We start from the raw sequence: 6,739 nt of genomic DNA on the forward strand, positions 1-6,739 counted from the left end.
GCGTCCATTTCACCCCAAACCGAGTGCAAGTTTGGGCCTGGGATGGGTCGAAAACGGACGGAATCCGGACATTTGTCCGTTTGAGGCCGTGCGCTGGGCCGCCTCTTTTGTCCCTTTTACCCCAAACGGACGGAGCCGGACAGGATAGGGTCATGTGGTGGAGTTGGCCTAAGCGCCTCTCCTTTCCGGACCCTGAGCCGTCCCCACCCAGCCGAATGCTCCCCCATATACTGTCTGCTAATGCTTGTTGCTTCAAGTGCCTCTCTCCTCTCCATTTCATCGCTAGCTGCAAGAACCCCGTTCGCTGTCATCGCTGCCGACAAGCTGGACACATAGCTAAGGAGCCTCATGCCCATGAAATCCCACAAAAGGCACCCACCCACCCGCCATACCACGCTGCAAGCCACCCCTCCCAGCGACCGCTCCCCGCTGCTCAAGCTGCCAGCCAAGGCACGACTTGGACCCCTGTCGACAACTGCACCACTGCCGGTCCATATGCGCCTCTCCTTCCCGTCTCGTCTTCCCCGGAAGCCCCTGAGCACGTTTGTCTTGCTCCGTCGCTGCGGAAGTCTCAACCACCCCTCCTCTCAGCCCTAACGGTGACCGGGCGGTTGCGCAGATGGCACGCGCGCCTCCCCTGGCCTGCAGCTCGACGCCGTTGGTTTCGGTCCCCCATGCAAGCGGTGCCCATGCTCCTTGTGATCAAATCGCAGCTGAGCCTGGGTTAGCATGTTACGCTTTGCCTACCAACGCTGATGCTGCCACTTTCGTGGTTGCCGAGCCCATGATTGAGCGAGAGCCTGTGGTGTTGGCTGCGGCAAGGCCAGCTTCCTCTGTTGGATGCATGCTCACGGACCTGCCACCCGTTGTCATGGCTGTGCCCGCTTCGCCGCTGGGGCCTTCCTCTGATCCCGTTGAGAGCCTTGAGACTTTGACTCTTAATGTGGCAGCCATCATGGAGCAGAGTTCCACTGCCAAGTCTGGCCCGCCTGTGACCTCCTCTTCGGCCGCCCCGCTTCTGGCAACAATACAGTACCAGCCCATTGGAACCCCCTCACCCATTCAGCAGTTCATGGGCCTGGTTGGAGAGCCTATCTCGCCTGGACTACTTAGGGGCCCAACTTTCAAGCCCATCGCGACTCCACGACACAAAGTTGTTCCTATGGAGGCGGATGCAGTGAGACGCAGCCGCCACCTTGCCAATCGGCCACCGGAGTTGCAGGGGTCATCTCTCACGCTGGCGAAGAAACTGGTCAGCCGCCACCTCGAGGTTGCGCTCGACGAGCCCGACTCTGACCCCGCCGACCTGCTAGTGCGCTACGCGAGGTATTTCCAGACTCCCCTCAGCGCTGCCCAGATTCAGGCTCTCACCGAGCTCGCATCCAATGCCTGCGGTGGAAAGAGGGCTGCTCGTGCCGCGACCACTTGAGCTCGTGTGGTATCTCTGTATTTATACTGCTATGCGTCGTGTTTGTTTCCAATGAATTGCTGCAATTTGCTAGTCTGGAATGTCAGGGGTCTCAATTCGGTTGCTAGAAGAGCTGCTGTTCGTGCGATTGTTAAGCATAATGCTGTCAGTATGATTTGCTTGCAAGAAACGAAGATGTCAACCTTTGATTCCAGTCTGGTCTCTGAAATCTGTGGTCCTAGGTTCACTGGCTTTGCTTTCTCCCCCTCTGAAGGTGCTAGTGGAGGTTTGCTTGTTGCATGGACGGATGACTTGTCTGTTAGCTCCACCCAATGCTCTAAATCCTTCATCTCTGCTAAATATACAAATGTTGCAACCGGGGTCTCTTGGCATCTCATTAACGTGTATGGTCCTCAGGCTCATGTGGACAAGATTGCATTCCCTGCTGAACTGCAATTGATGTGCCTGAACTCGGCTGATGCACTTGTTATTTTGGGTGATTTTAATTTGATTGCTTCTGTTGCTGATAAGAACAATAGCAACATCCATAGGGGATTGCTCAATGCCTTTAGAAACTTCATTAATGTGCTTGAGTTAAAGGATATGTATCTTCATGGCCGTAGGTATACTTGGAGTAATGAGCAGTTTAATACTACTTTGGTAAAATTGGACAGGGTTCTTTACAATCAGCAATGGAACTCTACTTTCCCTAGTGCTATACTCCAAGGTCTATCCTCTGCTGCCTCGGACCACTGCCCTTTGCTACTCACTTGCAATTCTGACATGAAGCCCCAGAGACGTTTCAGGTTTCAGAATGTTTGGACCAAGCTTGATGGTTTTACGGAGACTATTAATTCTGCTTGGGATAATGCTGTGACATCCAGTGACCCCTTTCAGAACTTGCACAACAAGCTCACCCTGACTGCTAAGAAGCTCAATTCATGGTCCTCCTCTATCTTCTCGGATATAAAGCTCAGAACGCTCATTATTAACGAGATAATATATCAGTTGGATATTGCTAGAGATTCCAGAACCCTCTCCTGGGAAGAGCACACTTTCAGGGGAAAGTTGAAGATGATGCTACTTGGGCTGGCCGCTCTAGACAGATGTATTTGGAGGCAGAAATCTAGGTATTTAGGGTTAAGAGAAGGCGATTGCAACACCCAGTTTTTTCACATGAAAGCAACATCCAGAAGGAGGAAGAATATTATTCCTAGTCTGTGCGTTGATGGTGTTGACATTGCTGATCAAACTAAGAAGGAGGAATGTATTTGGTCTCATTTCAACAGTCTGCTTGGCACCTACCAATCGAGATCTGCTGCCTTGAACTTCAATGCTCTAGGTTTTCACCCTTGCGACCTTTCTCACCTGGACAACAACTTTACTGAGAAGGAAATAAAGAGTGCTATTTTTGATCTTCACCCAGAAAAAGCTCTTGGGCCTGATGGATTTACTGGGCAATTCTTTCAAAGTTGCTGGGACACCATGAAGCCGGATCTATTGGCCGCTTTCTCCCACTTCCAAAAGCTCAACTCGCAAAAATTGTTCCTTCTTAATAGTGCCATCATCACTCTATTGCCCAAGCATGCTGGTGCTAGCAGACCACAAGACTTTAGGCCTATAAGCCTTATACATTTCTTTGCCAAGCTCGTTGCCAAGATTCTTGCGACTAGGTTGCAACCTCAGATGGATAAGCTTGTTTCCCAATGCCAAAATGCTTTCATAAAGGGTCGAAGCATCCATGACAACTTCGTGTATGTGCAATCCATGGCAAAGGTGCTCAGACAAAAAAATTCCATTAATTATGTTCAAGTTGGATCTGGCCAAGGCTTTCGATTCTGTGTCTTGGGAGTTCCTTCTCAGCCTACTGGAATTTAGAGGGTTTGGGCTGAAGTGGAGGGAGTGGATTTCTGCGCTTTTCCTTACCTCCTCCACCAAGGTCTTGGTTAATTGGGCACTTACCGATCAGATTCTGCATCGCAAGGGACTTAGACAAGGGGACCCCCTATCCCCCCTTCTTTTTGTCTTGGTGGTTGATTGTCTTGGTAGATTGATGAATACAGCACAAGCTCATGGTGTCCTAGCCCCGCTTGGTACACAGACTATTAGACACCGGGCTTCCATTTATGCCGATGATGTGATTATCTTCAGCAAACCACTACTCTCTGAGATTAATGTCGTCTCTCAAATTCTGAACCTCTTTGGCAATGCCACTGGTCTGAAGACTAATATGGTTAAGAGCAAAATCATTCCCATCCAGTGCGAGCACATCGACCTCTCGGACATTCAGACTGCACTGGGATGTCAGCTTGGTAGTTTCCCCTGTACTTACCTTGGGATGCCACTGTCTGATAGGAGGCTCAAATGGCAAGATCTGCAGCTTCTCATTGAAAAAATTATGAAGAAAATCGCTGGGTGGAAGGCTCGATGGATTTCTACTCCTGGGCGTGTCACTCTTGTAAGATTTGTGCTCTCTGCCATGCCCATCTTCCAGTTGCTGGCAGTGGAACAACCCAAATGGGATATCAAGCAGATTGATAAATTGCGAAGGGCTTTCTTATGGGCTGGTTTAGACTCGGTCAGTGGAGGCAAATGCTTAGTGAAGTGGTCTCTGGTTTTCTCTCCTCTGGAACTTGGTGGTCTGGGAATTCATGACTTATACAGACAAAGCAAGGCTTTGAAAGTGAGATGGCTTTGGCAGAATGCTTCCTGTCCTGACAAACCTTGGCATGGGCTACCCCTACCTATCGACAAGGAGATCAAGAATCTTTTTTGTGCATCTACGTCCTGGGAGATCGGCAGCGGCACTGGCATATCTTTTTGGCATGATCACTGGCTTGATGGGATCTCCCCTTCCTTGGCTTACCCCAAACTTTTCAAACATAGTAAAAGGAGGAACATCACTCTTTCTCAGGGTATAAACAACAGATTTTGGGTCACCTTGATTAAGCCAAACCCATGCTTTGAAGTGATTGCTGAGTATTTGGACTTTTGGCATCATGCTGACCAGGTGGTGCTCTCCCAAGCTGATGACAAAATCATTTGGAAATGGACCTCCAACAAGATTTACACTGCTAGTTCTGCATACCATTGCCAGTTCATTGGCCGGATTTACACCCCTCTCTCACAACTTATTTGGAAGATCAAGATACCATAAAACGTGAAGTTCTTTGTGTGGCTCGCCATTCAAGGTAAATGCCTAACTGCAGATAACCTCGCAAAAAGAAATTGGCCACACAACCCTATGTGTCCACTGTGTTGCATTGGTTTGGAGTCTGCTATTCACCTTTTTGGAACTTGCCCGTTCACTGCTGCTGTATGGGGTTTCTTTCTGACCAAATTCAGATATCGATTTGACCTTCGACCGAGCTATGATACTAACTCTTTGATCCAATGGTGGCTTCACACTCTGGACAATATTCCTTTGCATCGACAGAAAGAATTTTCATCTCTTTGCATGATCATCTGGTGGCAGGTCTGGAAAGAGAGAAATAACAGAATTTTTAATGGCAAAGACACCGACTTCATGGGAACCTATAACGTGATAACTGACGAGTTGCACACTTGGTTTCGGGCTGGTGTCAAAGGCGTATAGTGGCTGGCACAGTAGCCTAGTTTTTCTCTCTTTTTTTCTTTTTCCCTTTTTTTCTCTTTTCTACATATGCAAAGTTCCTGGTTGAGGGTGCCAACAACTCTGGTACACCTTGCTCTCATGTATTTCCCGGATGGATTATTCCTCTTAATGAATGAAAAACAGCATCTGGCTGTATTTCGTCAAAAAAATGAGAGACTTGCCATGCTAAGAAGAAAGAATTGCCGCGCTATATATAGTAGAAAGAATTGCCACAGGAGTTTGCTATGGAACGACAAGACAAATTGTCATGCCTTTGAAGGATTTTTCATTCAGAGAGAATTGGCAAGCTAAAAAACGGAAAGCTGTTCACATGTTTTGAAATTTCCATTCTACGCAGGAAAGTTGTCATACATGCTTCCACTAATTGTCATCATAAAGGGTTCCATGCTAAACATGGGGTCATTCCCAGAGAGAGAGAGCAGAGAGGGAGAGGGAGAGGGAGAGGGAGAGGGAGAGAGAGAGAGAGGAGGGGGGAGAGGGGTGTTTGGGTGAGAACATTTGCCTCATTTGCTCAGGAGGGTGCGTGGGAGGGAACGAGCATTGCTATGTTGTCACCACTTTGCAATCCACACATGGAACGCTAGTTCTATAGCATTTCCCTTCTTTTGTCAAGGAGCTGAAGCTCTATATTGATCAAACACGAGCATTACAAGAGAACCCCTAAAATAAAGTGAAAAAATTCAGTCCTCGGATAATCCTCCATATCCCACACATGGCGACGACATGCCAATGTTGCTAATACTAGAGTTCTGCGCGAGGGCGGAGCTAGAAAATTTAGACGACCAATTCACTCCATGACTCACTGTGAGGATTTTCTATTGTTGAAGTGTGTTGTGGCTCTTCGAGCGCTTGTGTGACAGCCTGTATTTTGCCTTCTCTCTTTTTTTTGGACTTCATTTGTTTTGCTTTGAATTTGGGGTTTTTGAATCAATTCATATGGACTTAAACACTTGGGCATGTCCTTGATTTTCACCCAAGTGACCCATCCATCTCTAACTCATCATTCTTTCTATGAAAAATCCCAAAATAACCCAAGCAATATTTTTCATCAAAGAAAAATATTCATTTTCTTTTCTAAAACTCAATTCAGAAACTTGTGCTTCATAGCAACCCTCATTTTTATTGCTCCTAAAATCCTGAGAAAATTCCCAAATATTCTTTGAACCTTGGCGCACCTCCCTGAGCAAAAATATTGCATAACTTTTTGGAATATTTTTGCTACAGAAAACAATTTCTGTTCTGACCTCAAAATGCACTTTGCATAGCAAGTGTATTTTTCCTTGATCCAATGAGGCTGATTTTTCTTTTGCTTCATTACCCTCGTAAGTAAAGCTTAATCCCAGGAGATCAACCCTAATCACATTCTAGAAGCCCTCCAAACTTGGCGACCAAGTTTCTGTCCAGAAACTTGCCAGGAAGCTCAAGTCTCATCTAGTCGGCCTGGCAGTGTGCCATCACCCCTCTTTGACTAAACACTACACGGACAACACCCCAGACATGGTTTGGCATAGCGTAGGCGTCGTCTTGACCATGCCAGCATGGTGACCGCGTGAAGACATGGCCATGCCAGCATGTTCGACGTGCTCTGCGCTGCGCCCGCGCGTCTGTTTCGCGTGTGCTCGTTCCAAAGCTCGCCGACGACTGCAGCACCACGCCACCATCTTCGTCTCATCGCCTTCGACCCCTCCCTGCCACTC

This window comes from Triticum dicoccoides, chromosome 1B (assembly GCF_002162155.2).
Source record: "Triticum dicoccoides isolate Atlit2015 ecotype Zavitan chromosome 1B, WEW_v2.0, whole genome shotgun sequence".
Taxonomy (NCBI): Eukaryota; Viridiplantae; Streptophyta; class Magnoliopsida; order Poales; family Poaceae; genus Triticum; species Triticum dicoccoides.